Consider the following 22,218-nt stretch of genomic DNA (forward strand, 5'->3'; position numbering starts at 1 on the left):
TAAGCAATAGGAAGCAGAGAGTTACGGTGAGGGGTGAGACCTCAGATTGGCGTGAAGTCACTTAGTGGAGTCCCACAGGGCTCTGTACTCGGTCCTATCTTGTTTCTGATATATGTAAATGATCTCCCGGAGGGTATAGATTCATTTCTCTCAATGTTTGCGGACGATGCCAAAATTATGAGAAGAATTAAGACAGAAGAGGACTGTTTGAGGCTTCAAGAAGACCTAGACAAGTTGCAGGAATGGTCGAACAATTGGTTGTTAGAGTTTAACCCAACCAAATGTAATATAATGAAGATAGGTGTAGGGAGCAGGAGGCCAAATACAAGGTATCATCTGGGAGAGGAAATTCTTCAGGAGTCAGAGAAAGAAAAAGACTTGGGAGTTGATATCACGCCAGACCTGTCTCCTGCAGCACATATCAAGAGGATAACATCAGCGGCATATGCCAGGCTGGCCAACACACGAACGGCATTCAGAAATTTGTGTAAAGAATCATTCAGAACTTTGTATACCACATATGTCAGGCCAATCCTGGAGTATGCAGCCCCAGCATGGAGTCCATATCTAGTCAAGGACAAGACTAAACTTGAAAAGGTTCAAAGATTTGCCACCAGACTAGTACCCGAGCTGAGAGGTATGAGCTACGAGGAGAGACTACGGGAATTAAACCTCATTTCACTGGAAGACAGAAGAGTTAGGGGGGACATGATCACCACATTCAAGATTCTGAAGGGGATTGATAGTGTAGATAAAGACAGTCTATTTAACATAAGGGGAACACTCACAAGGGTACACAGGTGGAAACTGAGTGCCCAAATGAGCCACAGAGATATTAGAAAGAACTTTTTTAGTGTCAGAGTGGTTGACAAATGGAATGCATTAGGGGGTGATGTGGTGGAGGCTGACTCCATACACAGTTTCAAGTGTAGATATGACAGAGCCCGATAGGCTCAGGAATCTGTACACCTGTTGATTGACGGTTGAGAGGCGGGACCAAAGAGCCAGAGCTCAACCCCCGCAAACACAACTAGGTGAGTACAACTAGGTGAGTACACACACACACACACACACACACACACACACACACACACACACACACACACACACACACACACACACACACACACACACACACACACACACACACACACACACACACACACACACACACACACACACACACACACACACACACACACACACACACACACACACACACACACACACACACACACACACACACACACACACACACACACACCTACACGTCAACTAGACAACATAGATAAAGTGACATACAATCTCCCTCCCCCTCCCCCTCCTCACTCCCTCTCTCCCCCACCCCTCCCCTCTCGCCTTCTCGCCCTCTCCCTATCTTTCTTGCTCTCTCTCTCTTGCCCTCTCTGTGTCTTACTCCTCTCTCTTGCTCTCTCTCTCTCTCTCTCTCTTGCTCTCTCTCTTGTTCTATCTCTCTTGCTCTCTCACCTGCTCTGTACTCACCTAGTTGTGCTTGCGGGGGTTCAGCTCTGGCTCTTTGGTCCCGCCTCTCAACCGTCAATCAACAGGTGTACAGATTCCTGAGCCTATTGGGCTCTGTCATATCTACACTTGAAACTGTGTGTGGAGTCAGCCTCCACCACATCACTTCCTAATGCATTCCATTTGTCAACCACTCTGACACTAAAAAAGTTCTTTCTAATATCTCTGTGGCTCATTTGGACACTCAGTTTCCACCTGTTTCCCCTATTGCGTGTGCCCCTTGTGTTAAATAGCCTGTCTTTATCTACCCTATCAATTCCCTTCAGAATCTTGAATGTGGTGTTCATGTCCCCCCTAACTCTTCTGTCTTCCAGCGAAGTGAGGTTTAATTCCCGTAGTCTCTCCTCGTAGCTCATACCTCTTAGCTCGGGTACTAGTCTGGTGGCAAATCTTTGAACCTTTTCAAGTTTAGTCTTGTCCTTGACTAGATATGGACTCCATGCTGGGGCTGCATACTCCAGGACTGGCCTGACATATGTGGTATACAAAGTTCTGAATGATTCTTTACACAAATTTCTGAATGCCATTCGTATGTTGGCCAGCCTGGCATATGCCGCTGATGTTATCCTCTTGATATGTGCTGCAGGAGACAGGTCTGGCGTGATATCAACTCCCAAGTCTTTTTCTTTCTCTGACTCCTGAAGAATTTCCTCTCCCAGATGATACCTTGTATTTGGCCTCCTGCTCCCTACACCTATCTTCATTATATTACATTTGGTTTGGTTAAACTCTAACAACCAATTGTTCGACCATTCCTGCAACTTGTCTAGGTCTTCTTGAAGCCTCAAACAGTCCTCTTCTGTCTTAATCCTTCTCATAATTTTGGCATCGTCCGCAAACATTGAGAGAAATGAATCTATACCCTCCGGGAGATCATTTACATATATCAGAAACAAGATAGGATCGAGTACAGAGCCCTGTGGGACTCCACTAAGTGACTTCACGCCAATCTGAGGTCTCACCCCTCACCGTAACTCTCTGCTTCCTATTGCTTAGGTACTTCGCCCTTATCCACTGGAGCAGCTTACCAGCTACACCTGCCTGTCTCTCCAGCTTATGTACCAGCCTCTTATGCGGTACTGTGTCAAAGGCTTTCCAACAATCCAAGAAAATGCAGTCCGTCCAGCCCTCTCTTTCTTGCTTAATCTGTGTTACCTGGTCATAGATTTCTATTAAGCCAGTCAGGCAAGATTTACCCTCCCTGAACCCATGTTGTCGATTTGTCACGAAGTCCCTTCTCTCCAGATGTGCAACCAGGTTTTTTCTCGCGATCTTCTCCATCACCTTGCATGGTATACTAGTCAAGGACACTGACCTGTAGTTCAGTGCCTCTTGCCTGTCGCCCTTTTTGTATATTGGGACCACATTTGCCGTCTTCCATATTTCTGGCAGGTCTCCCATCTCCAGTGACCTACTATACACTATGGAGAGTGGCATAGTTTTCTGATCTGTCTGTCTGTCTGTCTGTCTGTCTGTCTGTCTGTCTCTCTCTCTCTCTCTCTCTCTCTCTCTCTCTCTCTCTCTCTCTCTCTCTCTCTCTCTCTCTCTCTCTCTCTCTCTCTCTCTCTCTCTCTCTCCCTCTCTCTCTCTCTCTCTCTGCCCCTCTTTCTGCACCCCCCTGCCTAACCCTATCAAAACATATCAGTGAAAGGGACAAAATGGCAGAAGGATGCAACAGGGACACAGGGAATAGTCAAAGTGACCCAACAAAGGAAATGTTAGCCCCAGTTTTGGAGGAATTCAGGAGGGAGATGTATGGAATGAGGATTTCAATTAACAACCTGCAAAGTGAGCTGACATCAGCAAGGGAGGAGATCAAATCCCTCACAGAGAAAAATAAAGAGGCTGAGCATCAGATTGTCATCCAAAGGGAAGGTGGGAATGTTGCATTGGAAGGAAATGCCTCTGTTCCTGAAACATTTGCGGAAATACTGAGAAAGAGCTCAGAAGCAATGGACAGAGTGAGGGACGTAGCCAGGCAAGCAGCTACCTCACAGGAAGCAGCAAGGTGCACCAGACAGCTGCTGGAAAGAAAAAGATCAGTGGTAGTTGTAGGCATCATGGAACAGGATGGATCCAATAGGCATGAATGGAATAGCAAGGACAGAGAGGCAGTACATGGGATACTGAAGGGGATTACAGATGGAAGGGGCTGAACAAAACATTGAGAAGGTTTTCAGATTGTGCTGTTACAACAAGAACAGAAACCGACTGGTAAAGGTGGTGTTTTCAAATGAGAACACGAAGGAGGTTACTCTAGAAAGGAAGAGTCATCCGCAGTATGTGGAGGAATACAAAAAAGTATTCCTGCAGAGGGACAGGACGAAGGAGAGAGCCAGGGCAGCAGAGGCAAGGAGGAAGCACAAGGAGAGAGGAGTAAACCAGGAAATCACAGCCCCCAACACAACAGTCCCAGAGACAAGAGGGGAACCCACAACCAGCATCCCAGTAACACCAGAGGGGAGGGCAACACCACCACCCCCCTCTCTGCATAGAAACCCTCCCTTCCCCTCACCCAACCTGCCCCCACTCAAATGCTCACCCAACCCTCCCTCCCCCCAACCCATTCGGAGCCTGTCACCCCTCCCCCATTTCCACCATGTCCCCCCTCCCGCTTTCCTCCCTCCCCCTTCATCCCATACCCTCCCTGTCCCCCCACCCATACCTCCTTACCCCGTACCCTACCTGTCCCCTCTTCCCTTGAACCCCAACCCCTCCCCCCTAAAATCCTCTGAGAAACCACCTCAGAGATCCTCACACCCAGGGAACAGCTTTCCGCAAAGCAGAATGCTCACCAAGAAGGGGACAAGAAAATGAACAGAAGAAAGTGAGTTTGAAGGCAATGTACACTAACATAGATGGGATTACAAATACAACAAGTGAACTTGGAGAATGGGCACTAAAAGAAAACCCAGACATAATAGCACTCACAGAAACAAAGCTAATGAAAACCATAACAAATGCAGAACTACTATGTAGTGAGGAAAGAGAGAGAAGGGAGAGGAGGAGGTGGTGTAGCTTAGCTGATAAGAAAAGGTTGGAGTTTTGAAGAGATGGTTAATCAGAGCAGTGAAGGCTTCAGTGACTAGATATCAGGCCCCATAGCAACTGGAGGACAGAAAACTATAGTAGTAGTCATATATAACCCCCCACCGAACGACAGAAGACCTAGACAGGAATATGATAGAAACAACATAGCCACCATCAATATAATAGAGAGAGCAACTTCTGTGGCTAGCAGGAACGGATCCAGACTACTAATCATAGGAGACTTCAACCATGGGAAGATAGATTGGGGGAACAGAGACCCACATGGAGAACCGGACACATGGAGAGCTAAGCTGCTGGATGTGGCAACAAGAAACTTTTTAAGTCAACATGTCAAGGGACCGACAAGAATGAGAGGAGGGGGTTAACCAGCCTTGCTTGATCTGATATTTACCCTAAATGAGTCGGATATAAGGGAAGTTAAATTGGAAGCCCTCTTGGGAATGAGTGATCATAGTGTATTGAGCTTTGAGTACCTGGTTGAGTTAGAAATTATCTCCCCCCCAAAAAAGAACTGGGAAACAAAGGGCTGGCATACCGAAAGGGAAACTATGAGGAGATGAATAAATTCCTTAGGAATATGCTACGGGACACAGAACTCAGAAAGAAGTCCGTACAAGACATGATGGACTATGTCACCCAAAAGTGTCAGGAGGCTGTAAGCAGGTTTATCCCAGCCCGACAGGAAAAACCCGAGAAGCAAAAGAAGAATCCGTGGTTAAATAGAGAATGTATGAAAGCAAAGGAGCTGAACAAAAGGGCGTGGAAAAACTTCCGTAATAACAGAACACCAGAAAGTAGAGAGAGATACCAGAGAACCAGGAACGAGTACGTCAGTGTGAGAAGAGCAGCTGAGAAAAGGTATAAAAATGATATAGCTAATAAAGCCAAGACCGAACCAAAGCTACTACACAGTCACATAAGGAGGAAGAAAACAGTAAAGGAACAGGTAATGAAACTTAGAACGGGTGAGGACAGGTACACATAGAATGACAAAGAGGTGTGTGAAGAACTCAACAAAAGGTTCCAGGAGGTCTTTACAATAGAACATGGAGAGGTCATGGCGCCAGGAGAGGTGGCAGCAAACCAGGCGACCTTGGAAGGGTTCGAAATTACAAGAGATGAGGTTAAGAAGCACTTATTGGAGCTGGACGTGAGAAAGGCTGTTGGGCCGGACGGAATCTCACCATGGGTATTGAAAGAATGTGCAGGAGCACTTTGTTTGCCACTCTCCATAATGTATAGTAGGTCACTGGAAACGGGAGACCTACCAGAAATATGGAAGACGGCTAATGTAGTCCCAATATACAAAAAGGGCGACCGACAAGAGGCACTGAACTACAGACCAGTGTCCTTAACTTGTATACCATGCAAGGTGATGGAGAAGATCGTGAGAAAAAGCCTAGTAACACATCTGGAGAGAAGAGACTTCGTGACAACCCATCAACATGGGTTCAGGGAGGGTAAATCTTGCCTTACAGGCTTAACAGAATTCTAAGATCAGGTGACAAAGATTAAGCAAGAAAGGAAAGGATGGGCGGACTGTATTTTTTTGGACTGTCGGAAAGCCTTTGACACAGTACCCCATAAAAGGTTGATGCACAAGCTGGAAAAACAGGCAGGAGTAACTGGTAGGGCGCTCCAGTGGATAAGGGAGTACCTAAGCAATAGGAAGCAGAGAGTTATAGTGAGGGGTGAGACCTCAGAATGGCGTGAAGTCACCAGTGGAGTCCCACAGGGCTCTGTACTCGGACCTATCCTGTTTCTGATATACGTAAATGATCTCCCAGAGGGTATAGACTCATTCCTCTCAGTGTTTGCTGACGACGCCAAAATTATGAGAAGGATTAAGGCAGAGGAGGACAGATTGAGGCTTTAAGAAGACCTGGACAAGTTGCAGGAATGGTCAAACAAATAGTTGTTAGAGTTTAACCGAAGCAAATGTAATGTAATGAAGATAGGTATAGTTATAGGTATACGGAAGTTAAAGTTTACCTATAACTCCCTTCACTAGTAATTCAATTGTGAAGAGAATTATAAAATATTCGGGAAATGGCAAATGTGGTCAGAACATGCAAGAAAAGTTATAGTGAAGGCACTTAACTATAGATGAGTGTCACTGACAAATATTCTCCTGCAAAGTACTCGGAAAAATAATAAGAATAATATTAGTTAAAGACGTAGAGAGTATTAGGTATATAAACTAGCACTAACGTAACTTTAAATAAGGAAAATCATGCCTTGCGACCTGAGCAGAGCTTGATAAAAAATTAAAGGAATTAAGATGAACCTGAAATCGTTTGGCAGGGGCATACATATTTATGGACTGCCAAAACCCCTTTGACACAGTAATTCACAACAGACATAATAGAAAGTACTTGAAGGTTCTGACAGGGTAGAAAAGATGTTCACAGTGAATAACAACAGCACAAAATGGAAGCTTGAGAAACAGATGAGCCAGAGAGATATTAGTTTCTAGGATTAGAGTAGCAGGGCAATGGAAAAAACTAAATGAGCAAATTATAGAAACGAAGTCCATTGACAGTTTTGAATGCAGATATGATAGGGACTAGATAGCTAGTCTTTCCATAAAACAACCAATTGTTGGAAAGGCGGAGTTCAAGAGCAAAAGTTTTGTACTGGAGAAGAAATAGGTGAGTATACACACACTAACACACCTGGGAGACCCCACGAAGAACTCGTCCACCCGCTGCGTGGGCCAGGGAACACTACCTGGGAAACTTGTGCAGGTGTAACTGTCGTGGGCCAGCACCCGACCCTTCATCACCGGCCACAGTCTTCTCTGAGGGGTAAACAACGGATATAATTAGTCAGTAAGATATTTTCTAGTATGTGGTGCATTTATTGGCATTATATAGTGGCAATATATTCAGGTATATGAAAGGAGTTATTCCAAGGTATATGTTGACCTTTTCCAAGACGAGGACAGACCCATGAGATCAACTGCCGGGAAATGTTTTTTCTGTTTTTGTTTTTGTTTTTGTTTTTTTTACATTCAACATCATATTCTAAGAAACACGACGATGCTGTGTCAAAATGGCATTTTGTGAAGGATAGAGAAGACACCGCATGGGTATGGGTGGCTGGTTTAGCTATTTCAGTATTAAGATATTTCTTCATCGTCAACAAACATCATTAGTGTATATGTGATCCTTCAGCAGACTCCATCAGAACATTTATACATCTGATAAATTATTTTTTTAAACTGTATCATAATATATCATGGCATTCCAGAGTCTTTAGTAGACTTTTCTATATTTTGTTTACAGACATATTGCACTATACTTTTTATAGGTGAATGATTTGTACAAGCTAATTGAATTGAATTGAACAAATTTACTGTTAATTAGAAGTGTTTAGTTTGCATTTGCTTAATTTGCTGCACTTAACTATCCACAGTACATTAGAAGTGAATGTATAATATACTGACTGCTAAAAGTTGTTGATCATCATTATAACGGGAGGTGCCAACAGCTTCCCTGAGCATGAGGTCCCTGATGGTAATGAGTTCGCTGGCGTTGATGATGTCTTGGCCCCAGCGAGCTGCCCAAGTCCCACCCATGATAGGCACACCATGATATGGGTGATCCCGCATCACGTGGAAAGGCTTCCCTGACGCCAGCCAGGCGTCCACCGCCGCCTGCTCTCGCTCACTCACCTGCAGAAACCACCTAACTATACATACATAACATGGAATATAGGATTTGTCAGAATGCCTCTTGATTCAGGGGAATTAGTTAGGGGTGAAAAACCACATCTGGCTGATTACTTGTGTGGCTGCACACATTTTTTCATATTTTATAATATAATTTTAAACTCTCCAGTACATTTATGTTATAAACCAGAGGGACTCGTCTCATTGATTGAGGGTATACAAGGGCATCTGTGTTGACCAATGACACTGTATGGCCGGGAAGCACATTCGACACATTTTAAACACGAAGTACTCTTGATAGCATGTTCATTATCATGAACGATAAATGTTCATCTTTGAAAATGTTCGTCCCACAATATTAGTATATATTGATTCGAATATTAGTTAAGGAACAGAAGAATATTACTGGTCTGCCATTGTGAAGGAATATTTCCGTGAGTCCAGCATAGATTGTAATAGTTTAGAAGAGTGCTGTGTGCAGTCGGTGGAAGATATTTGATGAGTTCATATGGAATTCCATCCTCTCCAGATGCCTTGCCAAGAGGTAGGCGGTTTAAGGCCAATCGTAGCTCGCTTAAGGTGTACATGTTGTCGACGCCGAGCATGGGCAGAGGTATGGCACGGTCAATTTCTTGCCTGAGGGAGAGTTCTTGGGCATGAAGGAAGGGTGTTGAGAGGGTAACTTTAAGGCATTCAGCGAGAACATTTGCACGATCCTGAGGTGTTTGACAGAGTGAACCGTTGATCATCAGGGGGAACGAAGGGAATGTTGGGCGACCTTTAATGCTGTTAAATGTAGCCCAGACTTTTGAGTGTGGCGTTGTGGGTGTGAGGCTATCACAGAATGTTGCCCATGATGCTCGTTTTGCTGATAGTATGGTTTTTTTGACCGCTGCTGTAGCCCGCCGGAGATTGACCCAGTTCTGTAGGGAGGGTTGACGTCTTTGTTTTTGAATGGCTCGTCGGCGTAAAGTGACTGTTCGTGCACATTCCGCGTTCCACCACGGTTTAAGTGGTTTGTTGGACCTATGTCCTGAAGTTTTCTTAAGCATTTGGGTGGCTGCAGAATTTATGGCCGAGGTGATTGTGGACAGTCGCGTGTTGGGGTCTACTTCGTCTGTGTCTGGGAGGCGGACAATATCAGCCCATTTTTTCTTGTCTAGGTACTTAATGTTCCACTTGGGAAGCGTAAGCGGGTGGGTTGGTGGGTGAAAGTTAGTAAATTTTATTATGAGGGGTTTGTGGTCACTACCAATATCTGGTCCAGTATGAAACTGTAGTTCATGTTGAAAGTGTGCAGAGCCAAAGCAGATGTCCAGTGAGGCTTCATAATTGGTTCTGTAGTTAAAGTAGGTTGCAAGGTAGGGCGGCGAAAGAAGAGTATATGGTGTAGTGTCTAAGTAGTTGTACAAATCAGTGCCTGCAGTATTTTGGGTACCTCTACTTTATGTGGGGTGGTTAGCATTGAGATCACCTGTAACAATGATCGGGTGTCGTAATTGGTTAAGATAAAATTCCAGTTCATTTGAGTTTATTGTGCCTCCAGGGTTGTATATACCCAGAAAGGATATGTGTGTACCATTATAAGGTATTAGGCATTGTTACGGTGCCCTCTCCTATCTCTTTCGTTTGCCTGCTTTAAGAGTCATATCAGCTCTCCCTGCTGATTCTCTGAGGTTCAGGGAGTCTTGATATATGTGGCGACCAGACCGGCTGCCAGTTAAGGGAGAAAGTTACATTATAAGTTGTAAATAAGGGGAAATTAGCGCCCTGTTATAAAATGAAAGAGTATCCCCTAATGCAGATATGACCTTTTGGAAGGGACACTAGCCGATCGCGGATTGGCCGACTTAGGTCGCGGGCGACCAATCAAGGCACGCCGTGACGTCACCGAGTGCCCCGGGCGGCGCCAACGTCAGAGTTGACCCAACCTTGGAAGCGACAGGACGCGCCTCGGTCTGCTCTCAAGGATTAGAGGCTCTACAAGCCTTTCTTAGTGGATTAGTGCTGGCTATTGCAGCCCATCTCACGTATTGGAGACCCCGCACTTCTGGGAAGCGAAAAGGAACCAAGTTTATTGAGCGAAAGAGTGCCAAACTTGGAAAATATTCGGCGACGACGCTGGACGGCGACGCTGGACGTTGGGGGGCCTGGAAAGGTGTGGCGGGCAAGCCTAGCTGTGACCGGGTCACATCCACTGAGGGTTTTGGAAGGACGACACCGTGCCTAGGACAAGGAGCAACGCCTTGTGGAAGGGGCGAGTGTGGGAAAAATAGTGATTAGCTCAGCGCCCATCGATGAACCAGGATTGGGGCAGCTGAATCTCAGGGATTGGAACGGCGACGACGCGAAGGCTCCACGACACCTGAGGACCTGTGGAACGTTCCTGGATCGTCGAGGATCGACTCAGGAAGCGTGGGAACCTCACACCATCGAGGGACAGGCGTCGTGAGCCAGGAATGTAAGGTAGATCATTTTTCCTCCCATTACCCCTTGTGTGAGTAGGCTAGTTAGGCCACAATAGTTACTTATGTATGTGGCAACAGGACATTAATACTTTAGTAGTAGACTAGGCTGCAAGGCAGCTTGTGTCCAGGACTGTCAGAGAGGACAGTGTGTATTGATGGCAGGACAGTGAAGAAGAGGCGCCGCCGTGGTGAAGAGGCCCTCCTGTGAGAGAGTGTGGGACTCCTGTCTTTCTGCCCAGTTGAAGGAGTGTTGGAGGTCGTGGAAGAAAAGGCTGACGATCTTCAGACTTATTATCCTTATTTTCATATTCATGTATTGCTTGTGTTTGTATGTGTGATCATGTAATTTGCATCAGTAAATTCACACTTTTATCATTGTGTTTGAGTGTGCCTCCATTTATAATATTTCTCTATGAGCATACACGAAGGTTATCACAGTACCACCTAGGGAACACAACGTTCTCTATAGAAGTTCTTATTGCCTGGTGAGTGGTAAAGACAGCACAGACTTACATAAAAGTGTTCCCTTAGCCATCCGATCAGTATCAGTGCCTGAATGGTGGCAACTATTAACGTAGTGGCTATAGAGAGGTAAAGCCACACAGACCTTCCTGGGAGAGTACCCTGGGCCAACAGTCTAGTAGCAGATCTATGGGAGTAGCAATCTTCTGGCTACAAACAATATATAATACACCCACTGAACTGCATTGCTGGGGTGCAGATATAGTAACCCAGCTGGCGACCTTGTTAGAAAGAAGATAGAGAAGACAGGCAAGAAAGGAGTTCCTGCAACCTTTTGTCTGGCAGGCAAGACTCAGGGAGGTTATTATTATAAGGTAAGCCTGAGTCTTCCTTCACTCTTCCACGGGTCTAGGCCGGAACTGTTAACAGCAGTTTCCCCGTGTTTGACTGAAGGGCTTCCAGGGTGAATCAGTGGCACCCCCCCCCTTTTGTGGTGGAAGCAAAGACCTGCGGAGGTGGGCATTGTTGGTCCTCTCCTGTGTGACCAAGGAGACTCCGGTAAATCCCGGGAGTCAGAGGGGCTGAGTATTCGGCCTTTTGAGCCCCTAGCAGCTGAGTGCTAGCAGAGCCCCGGCCCACCCACCTCCACGTGACAGAGAACTGGCGACCTGGCCAGGATTCAAACCCCGGTAGCCAAGAACTGGGAACTTCGCCAGGAAGCGTGGATCAAGCTACAGTGTGGCCCAAATTTCGAGACAAGTGTTGCCAGGGTACTAATACAGTGTGGCCAGTGAATTCAGTGGTACTGTTACTCAACCAGCTAAGGGACTGAAACGGTGAAATTAGTGCCTACTAACTTGTCTGTGCTGTCGTGTATGCTCAATGATATAGAGATGGAGGAGGACAAAGTAAAGAAATTTATTGACACAAGGGACGAGAGAATTTTGGAAGAGTGTACCAAGGCCCAGCTCCAACAAGTGGCAAGCCACTTTGGGATCAGGTTCAAGACGACTAAGGTATCGGAGCGAAGGATAGAGATCATGGCACAGCTCACAGCTCGAGAGGAGGCGACGGGAGGGGAGCCATCTCAAGAGGAGCCGTCCCGAGTAGAGCCGTCGCAAGGTGAACCGTCCCGACTAGGGCCACCCCAAGCGCCTACCAGTGTGGAGAGAATTCACAGTGAACATGGGAGCAGTGGAAGGTCCAGCTGTAGTAAGAGGAGCCTGCAACTGGAAATAATGAAGATGCAACTGGAAGCCCAGCTGCGACGAGACGAGAGAGAAGCGCAAATGCAGCGAGAGGAACGTGCGGCTGAGCTGCAGCGAGAGGAACGTGCGGCTGAGCTGCAGCGAGAGGAACGTGCGGCTGAGCTGCAGCGAGAGGAACGTGCGGCTGAGCTGCAGCGAGAGGAATGTGCGGGAACGTGCGGCTGAGCTGCAGCGAGAGGAGCGAGGAGCTCGGCTGCAGCGAGAAGAAGGAGAGAGACGACTGCGACTGGAGGAGATAAAGGCAAAGAAAGAAGTCGAATTGCGTCGCGTTGAACGTGGTCTGCCCTCACTACCTGCACGGCGGGATGACCTCAAGGTAAGGGAACGTGACTTACCTACGTTCGAACCACAAGAAGCTGAGGCGTTCTTCGAACACTTTGAACGGATAGCAACTCTGAAGGAGTGGCCGGAAGATGATTGGGCTGCTCTGGTCCAGGGCAGGTTGACTGGTGAGGCCCGGGAAGCCTATAACATGCTGGACCTAGAGGAGTGTACTAGTTACGACGCAATTAAGAATGCGGTGCTCCACTCATTCTGGCTGACTCCGGAGATGTACCGGAAGCGGTTCAGAGAGTGTACAAGAGCGTCGGGAAAGACTTACGCCGAGACCGCCAGGGATATGGAACGGAAATTCCTACGATGGTTGAAAGCGGAGGAAGCGGAGTCGGTGGATGATATCAAACGACTGATAGTGATGGAGAAGTTTATGTCAGTGCTCCATCCTGAGTTGCGAGTAAGGTTGAGAGAAGCAGGTATTAAGGACCTGAAGGCTGCAGCGGACCGAGCCGACATGCTGGAGGAGGCACTACATCTCAGGAGGGAGGGGCCGCCCAGACACTCGCCTTACCCCAGGTCGGGAGGGAACCTTAGGAGTTCAGGAGGAGCGAGGATGGGTGGGGACTCTCCCAAGAGTAGTGTACCCAATGAGGTAACCCAGTTCAAGAGCTCAAGGGACGCGGGGAGGAATCCCCAACCTGTGAGCAGTGCACCTAGCTCGGGAGCGAGTGCTGCTGCCCGGGAACCGACGACAGAGAGTCCTAGGAGGACTCAGGGAACCTCTACCATTGGTGCTACCAGGAGGACTGGTAGAGGATCGCCTAGGAGAGGCGGTCGGTGTTACAACTGTGGGGGACGAGGACACCTTGCAAGGGAGAGCGGTCGCCCCAGGCACGGTGGAAACGTGGCTTTCGCGACGATGGAAAGCGGAGAAGCCAACGATTATTCAGGTGATATGCCGGTGATGAGGGAGAAGAGGATCCACCCCTTTGTGTGTGAGGGGACGGTGAAGATAAGGGGAGCTGATCCTGTGCCAGCGAGGATGCTGAGGGACACTGGGTCCGACTTCACCCTTGTTAGTGAATCCCTCTTCCCCGAGGACTATAGAAGTTCCAGTACAGGGGAGGCCCTGATAAGGACGTTGGGGGGACAAGTGAGGCATCCCCTCCATAGGGTGACTCTTAATTCAGACTATGGTTGTCAGACTCTCTTGGCAGGGGTCTGTGCTTTACTGCCGAGGATGGACGCTCAGGTGATCCTAGGGAATGACTCCTGTGGGGGATGTGTTCTCCCGAATTTGATTAAGGGTGAGGAGTGTGTAGAGCCCTATCAACAGAGCAGCAAGACGGGCGCCAGTACTGGCGAAATGGAAATTGCGAGAGTGGCATTTCCGGTATGCGCAGTGACGTCAGGACGAGACGTCAATGAAGGTGATGTGAGCGGATCCAGTCACGCCGAAGAGAACATCCCGGGTGACCTGGGGCTCGATCATTTGTTCCAAGAGGAGGCCGGAGGACAAGCGACAGGTGAGGAAGCGTCGGATACGAGTGTCCAAGTTACTCTCACCAGTCCTCTAGGTATTGACCGCACCCGTCTAGGTGAGCTGCAAAAGGAAGAGTTTCCTGAGTTGGTACGGGAGGCGGAAGGAGGTCTCGCTGGACCCAAGTCACCGACTCATTTCTTCGTGGAGAAGGGAGTGCTAATGAGGCAGTGGAGGCCGGTTAGGGAAGAAGCGGGCGATGATATGCTGAGAGTGAGGCATCAGGTGGTGGTGCCAGCTCAATACAGATGCGCGGTGCTAAAGCTTGCACACACAGTGGATCCCGCGGGTCACTTGGGAGTAACCAAGACCTTAGGCAGGCTTCGGGAACATTTTTATTGGCCGGGCATGGACGCGGATGTAAGAAGAATTTGCAAGACGTGTTTCCCGTGCCAGAGAGCGGGGAAGAACGTCCCTGCCATCCCGAAAGCACCTTTAGTTCCAATTCCAGCATTTGGCCAGGCGTTTGAGCGCTTAATAATCGACGTCGTGGGACCATTACCTAAGACAAGAAAAGGGAACAATTACTTATTGACTATCATGTGTGCTTCGACGAGATTTCCAGAGGCGATCCCAGTGCGGAAGGTGACATCGAAATGCGTCATGGGACACCTTCAGCGGTTCTTTGCTTGGGTAGGTGTGCCCAAGGAGATCCAGTCCGACTGTGGAAGTGTTTTCCAGTCGAGGTGGTTTAGGCAGGCTATTGCGAGCTGGGGAATAGCCCAACTACGATCGTCTCCTTATAGACCTCAATCGCAGGGAGCGATTGAGAGGTTCCATTCAACTCTGAAGACCATCTTAAGAGTGTATTGTGCTGAACAGGGAGCGAAATGGGATGAGGCTGTCTGTCCAGCCCTGTTCGCGATCCGAGATGCTATAGTTGAGTCTCTGGGATTCTCTCCATTCCAGCTAGTGTTTAGGCACGAAGTAAGGAGCCCGTTATTGAGGCTGAAGGAGCGAATGACGGCGGAGAAGACATTAGTGACAGTGGAAGAGTATGTGCGAAGATTCCATGAACGATTGAAAACGGCGAAGGAGCTGGCTGCTGATCACTTGAAGACAGCGCAAGAGAAGATGTCGATCTGGTACGACAAGAAGGCTGTCCCAAGGGAGTTCGAGGCAGGAGCCAGAGTGATGATGTTGCTACCTGGGAGGGGTAGAGTGACGGAATCACGCTTTGGTGGTCCATACTCGGTTGTTCGGCGTGTGGGTCCTGTAAGTTATGAGATCAGCAAGCCGAATCGCCCTAACAAGACACAGGTGTGTCATATCAATCGTTTAAAGCCATACTTCCCAGAGGAGCAAGAGAGTGCGGGAGTGAAGGGAGCAACACAGTCGCGAGAAGGGAAATTGGTTCTGTGTATGGAGATGGACCAAGTGTTGCCAGCGGAGGAGAGAAAGTGGGCCCGTGCCGATGGTACGCGCCTGTCGAATACAGAGAGTTTGGCACACCTAGAAGACAGGCTGCGTCATCTGGATAAAGAGAAAAGGAGAGAACTAGTGACCCTGATAAGAAGGAACAAGTAGCTTTTCACGGATGTGCCCCGACGGCACAAGAGTGTGGTGCACGAGGTGGACGTGTGCGGAGGAAAGCCAATCAAGCAGAGTGCTTATCGGGTGAGTCCCGAGAAGAGGAAGATCATGCGACAGGAGGTGGAATATCTGCTAGCGAATGATCTCGCTGAGCCCAGCAACGGTGAGTGGAGCTCGCCCTGTGTGCTGGTCAAGAAGAGTGACGGATCATATCGTTTTTGCACTGACTATCGTAAAGTGAATGCCATAACCGTGTCAGATTCTCACCCGATGCCCCGAATAAGTGATTGCGTCGACCAAGTAGGAAATGCAAGGTTTGTCACCAAGGTCGACCTGCTGAAAGGGTATTATCAAATCCCTTTGTCTCCGAGTGCGAGAAAGATCTCAGCGTTTGCTACTCCAGACGGATTGTACCAGTACAAAGTGCTTCCGTTTGGTATGAAGAACAGCGGAAGTTGTTTTCAGAGGATGATGAACGAAGTGCTAAGAGGGATGGAAGGCTGCGCCGTGTATATAGATGATATAGTGGTGTACGCCGATAGCTGGAAACAACACATGAATTGACTGACGGAGTTATTCCAACGGTTGGAAGAAGCGAACCTGACCGTTAATCTGGCCAAGAGCGAATTCGGAAAGGCCCGATTAGAATACTTAGGTTTCGTCGTGGGTCAAGGGGAAGTGACTCCAGTAGACCAGAAAGTGATGGCAATCAAAGAATATCCGAATCCCAGGACGAGAAAGGAATTGTTACGATATTTAGGGATGGTTGGATACTATAGAGGATTTTGCAAGAACTTCTCGACAGTAGCACACCCTCTGACTGAATTGCTATCTAAGAACGTTAGATGGAAATGGGGGGAAGCATGCCAGGAGTCCTTCGAGAAGACTAAAAAGTTGTTGACTGAAGCGCCAGTGCTGATTTCGCCTGACTTTGAGTCAGACTTTATCTTATACGTCGACGCTAGCGACGTGGGGATTGGAGCCATGTTAGCTCAAGAGAAGGACGGAATCCACCGTCCAGTGGCATTCTACTCGAAGAAATTCGAAAAGTACCAGAGGGCTTATAGTACAGTGGAAAAGGAAGCCTTGGCCCTGATCCTGGCACTGAAACATTTTGACATCTATGTGGGTGGAGGTACTAGACCGGTGCAAGTGTTCACCGATCATAACCCCTTGACGTTCGTGCACAGGATGAAGAACACGAACCAAAGGCTGACAAGATGGGCCCTACTGTTCCAAGAGTACTGGCTAGAAATCAGGCACATTAAAGGAAGGGAGAATGTGGTGGCAGATGCCCTCTCCCGGATTTACTAACCGATATGACTCTTATTTTAAGGGGAGGGGTATGTTACGGTGCCCTCTCCTATCTCTTTCGTTTGCCTGCTTTAAGAGTCATATCAGCTCTCCCTGCTGATTCTCTGAGGTTCAGGGAGTCTTGATATATGTGGCGACCATACCGGCTGCCAGTTAAGGGAGAAAGTTACATTATAAGTTGTAAATAAGGGGAAATTAGTGCCCTGTTATAAAATGAAAGAGTATCCCCTAATGCAGATATGACCTTTTGGAAGGGACACTAGCCGATCGCGGATTGGCCGACTTAGGTCGCGGGCGACCAATCAAGGCACGCCGTGACGTCACCGAGTGCCCCGGGCGGCGCCAACGTCAGAGTTGACCCAACCTTGGAAGCGACAGGACGCGCCTCGGTCTGCTCTCAAGGATTAGAGGCTCTACAAGCCTTTCTTAGTGGATTAGTGCTGGCTATTGCAGCCCATCTCACGTATTGGAGACCCCACACTTCTGGGAAGCGAAAAGGAACCAAGTTTATTGAGCGAAAGAGTGCCAAACTTGGAAAATATTCGGCGACGACGCTGGGCGGCGACGCTGGACGTTGGGGGGCCTGGAAAGGTGTGGCGGGCAAGCCTAGCTGTGACCGGGTCACATCCACTGAGGGTTTTGGAAGGACGACACCGTGCCTAGGACAAGGAGCAACGCCTTGTGGAAGGGGCGAGTGTGGGAAAAATAGTGATTTGCTCAGCGCCCATCGATGAACCAGGATTGGGGCAGCTGAATCTCAGGGATTGGAACGGCGACGACGCGAAGGCTCCACAACACCTGAGGACCTGTGGAACGTTCCTGGATCGTCGAGGATCGACTCAGGAAGCGTGGGAACCTCACACCATCGAGGGACAGGCGTCGTGAGCCAGGAATAAGGTAGATCATTTTCCCTCCCATTACCCCTTGTGTGAGTAGGCTAGTTAGGCCACAATAGTTACTTATGTATGTGGCAACAGGACATTAATACTTTAGTAGTAGACTAGGCCACAAGGCAGCTTGTGTCCAGGACTGTCAGAGAGGACAGTGTGTATTGATGGCAGGACAGTGAAGAAGAGGCGCCGCCGTGGTGAAGAGGCCCTCCTGTGAGAGAGTGTGGAACTCCTGTCTTTCTGCCCAGTTGAAGGAGTGTTGGAGGTCGTGGAAGAAGAGGCTGACGATCTTCAGACTTATTATCCTTATTTTCATATTCATGTATTGCTTGTGTTTGTATGTGTGATCATGTAATTTGCATCAGTAAATTCACACTTTTATCATTGTGTTTGAGTGTGCCTCCATTTATAATATTTCTCTATGATCATACACGAAGGTTATCACAGTACCACCTAGGGAACACAACATTCTCTATAGAAGTTCTTATTGCCTGGTGAGTGGTAAAGACAGCACAGACTTACATAAAAGTGTACCCTTAGCCATCCGATCAGTATCAGTGCCTGAATGGTGGCAACTATTAACGTAGTGGCTATAGAGAGGTAAAGCCACACAGACCTTCCTGGGAGAGTACCCTGGGCCAACAGTCTAGTAGCAGATCTATGGGAGTAGCAATCTTCTGGCTACAAACAATATATAATACACCCACTGAACTGCATTGCTGGGGTGCAGATATAATAACCCAGCTGACGACCTTGTTAGGAAGAAGATAGAGAAGACAGGCAAGAAAGGAGTTCCTGCAACCTTTTGTCTGGCAGGCAAGACTCAGGGAGGTTATTATTATAAGGTAAGCCTGAGTCTTCCTTCACTCCTCCACGGGTCTAGGCCGGAACTGTTAACCGCAGTTTCCCCGTGTTTGACTGAAGGGCTTCCAGGGTGAATCAGTGGCACCCCCCCCCCTTTTGTGGTGGAAGCAAAGACCTGCGGAGGTGGGCATTGTTGGTCCTCTCCTGTGTGACCAAGGAGGCTCCGGTAAATCCCGGGAGTCGGAGGGGCTGAGTATTCGGCCTTTTGAGCCCCTAGCAGCTGAGTGCTAGCAGAGCCCCGGCCCACCCACCTCCACGTGACAGCATGCTAGAACTTCTAATTTACCGTTCACAAAATACGTTAGTGTTACAGGTTTACATGTCATATTACTTCGTGTTAGAAGGAAAATACCACCCCCCATACGGTTGGGTCTGTCCAGTCTCTGCATCTGAAAGTTTTTAAATACGGGATTTTGTTTGGGAGTGAGCCAGGATTCGGTGATGAATGCTAAGTCCGGTTTGGATGAGTAGAGGAATTGTTTAAGTTCTGTGAGGGATGTTTTGACGCTTTTTGCGTTCCAAGTCATGAAGGTTAGGGGAGCCATTTAGGATGTTTGGGTTGTGGATGTGTCTGTTTTCTTTGGTGCGCCAATAGTGGTATGAGTTGGATACCTAGATATGGATGGTGGCTGTGTCTTACTCTTGATACTGGTGGTTGGGGTTTGTGGCACGTCAGCCTGGGGAGTGGTTTTGGTGAGGCGTGCTAAGGAGGTAATTAGGAGTTTTTCCATCATCTGATCAAACAATGTGTGTCCAGCATTGGTAGCTTTATTTGGGCGGATGTCAGTGTCTGTAGCTGTTGATGGGGGGTCTGTTGGGTCAGCCTTAGGGGTGGGTTGTGGTACTTGGGCAAAAAATTTTGTTAGGAGTCGGTCCAGGGTGTTTTCCAGTGCATTTTCGATGCGAGTGACGATCGTTTTAACTAAATCAGGATTCAGTTGCTCGTTTTGTGAGAGATGGTTGGACCCTGGGGTTGCGGGATTGTCGGAGACAGGGATATCCGGTACAAGCGAAGGTTGTGGTTGAGTGTGAGGTAGAGGTTGGTGATGGGCTGAGGAAGGTTTTTTTAATGCACTGCTGTATAGCAGGTTGGTGGTAGGGGGAACCTTCATTTTCGCTGCTGCTGCTACGTAAGAAGGACATTGTTTAAATGTGATGTCATGATCGCCACCACAGTTTGAGCAGGTGAGTGTATCCGATGCACAGTCTTGTGTGTAGTGGGAACCAGAGCATTTCCCACATTTGATATCTTTAGTGCAGCCCTTCGAGGTATGGTTAAAACCCTTACATTTAAAACATTGGGTGGGGCGCGGGACATACACCTCTAGTTTGTGGAGGAAGCCGTTTAACCAAATCCTATCAGGGGGAACGTAGCCCAGAAAAGTAAGCAGGGCGGTGCCTGTATCACTCAGTTCTCCGTTCGTTCGTCGCATAAATTTTTTGATTTCATAGAGTGGGATGCCATTCGTCTTGAGTTGTGCCTTAATGTCTTCTGCGCTGATGTCTACAACATGCCGGATTACATATTTCACTAATCTGTCTCCTAGTGGTTTATAGTACTTAACTTTGTAACCACAGATGTCAGTAATGTTTGAAATCTCCAGTTCCGCGCTGTGTTTGTGATCCACTGCGATCAGGTTCTTTAGTTTGTTTGGTCTGATGTTGTGCACGTCGATTCCAAATTTTTGGGGAATGGCATTATATAGGATGCTTTGTGCCCTACTATTTCGGAAAATACTCTCATCTTCGCCCTCAAAAGCAATGATAAAGGTTTGTAACTCAGAAGAGCTTGGCCTACCTTGGTTGAGCGGTGGGTGTTGATATTGAGGCCGCGTGGCGTCGGCCTCATTTCTGTTTACCTCTGATAAATGGCGGCGCTTTGCCTCCAGTCTGTTTGCCTTACTGTGGTGTTTGCTGTCTATGAATTCTCCTTCGGGCTCCTCTTCTATGACCGGGTGACGTTCAGGATTCAATTTTGTGGTATGCAGTAGTGGTTTTCCAACATCTTCTAAGGTATCGTCGATGGTTGTACGAGAGACGCCACGTGCGCCTCCAGCCGCCGCCATGACACCAGCCACCTCCGCGGGAGCTCACTCAAAACACACCCAAACACGACCGCGTCCAACACGCAACTCCTAATCACTAACAACTGGATGCACCCAACCAGGATTCGAACCCTTACCACCCAGGAGCTTATTTACTAATTATATGACTAACAAGCCCCTGGCAACATTCATGATGCAATTTAGATACAGTTTTTCTTCAAATTCTGGTACATGCACTGGTCACGCTGAGCATACACTGGCCACACTGAGCATACACTGGCCACACTGAGCATACACTGGCCACACTGAGCATACACTGGCCACACTGAGCATACACTGGCCACACTGAGCATACACTGGCCACACTGAGCATACACTGGCCACACTGAGCATACACTGGCCACACTGAGCATACACTGGTCACGCTGAGCATACACTGGCCACACTGAGCATACACTGGCCACACTGAGCATACACTGGCCACACTGAGCATACACTGGCCACACTGAGCATACACTGGCCACACTGACCATACACTGGTCACACTGAGCATACACTGACAATACTGAGCATACAATTGACACGAAGGCATTTGTATGTATACACAAATACATAAAACATAGAAAACCTCACGAATAAAGGTAAGAAATGGTGAGAGAACGAATGTATACGAAGAGTCAGAGATTCATGAGAGATGATCAGGCACCTGTGAGTCAGTGTCCCGGACCATGAGGTGTGTCAGCTGGGGGTCCCCCAGGGGGGCCGTGCGCCACATCATGGGGTGGAGGCCGGATATGTTGCCCAAGGGTGGTGGCAGGTTGGTGACGTCACAGATGTACAGGTGGGGGTGACGTCTCAGGAGTGGGCAGAAGTCAGCAGCGAGGGTGGGCTGTGGGATGGTGTAGACTCTCACTACCCACTCGGGATACAAACGGGCGATCTGTAGAGGACAAATCTGATCTGTAAACCCACTAAATATGTGGGAGAGACTATAAGTACTTGTATGTTGATCCGACCTTCCTCGCAGGGGGAAGCATGTAACATTGTCATTCAGCCCGCCCTGACAGTCAGCTGACGCGTTGATGCCATGTATTAGCCTTCTAAACCTTATGTCCTTAGTTAAGGCAGCCAGTGTGGAGACTATGGCGTCAAAGTTATGCTAGTTATTGTCCATAGCAATAATGTCAATTGTTGACTATGTCTTCTACGATTGCCAAAGGTCAGCTTTGAATATGAAAATTAGTTTAGCAGGAGTCATTAACATACAAAAGGCAATATGGAGTCTGCTGGCA

General features: G+C 48.1%; 1 pseudogene; it reads right to left on the reverse strand.

Moving 5' to 3' along the window:
* Positions 1–22,218, reverse strand: part of LOC138366200 (uncharacterized) — a 154,559-nt pseudogene that overhangs the window by 11,715 nt on the left and 120,626 nt on the right.

The sequence above is a fragment of the Procambarus clarkii genome, chromosome 2 (assembly GCF_040958095.1).
Source record: "Procambarus clarkii isolate CNS0578487 chromosome 2, FALCON_Pclarkii_2.0, whole genome shotgun sequence".
NCBI lineage: Eukaryota > Metazoa > Arthropoda > Malacostraca > Decapoda > Cambaridae > Procambarus > Procambarus clarkii.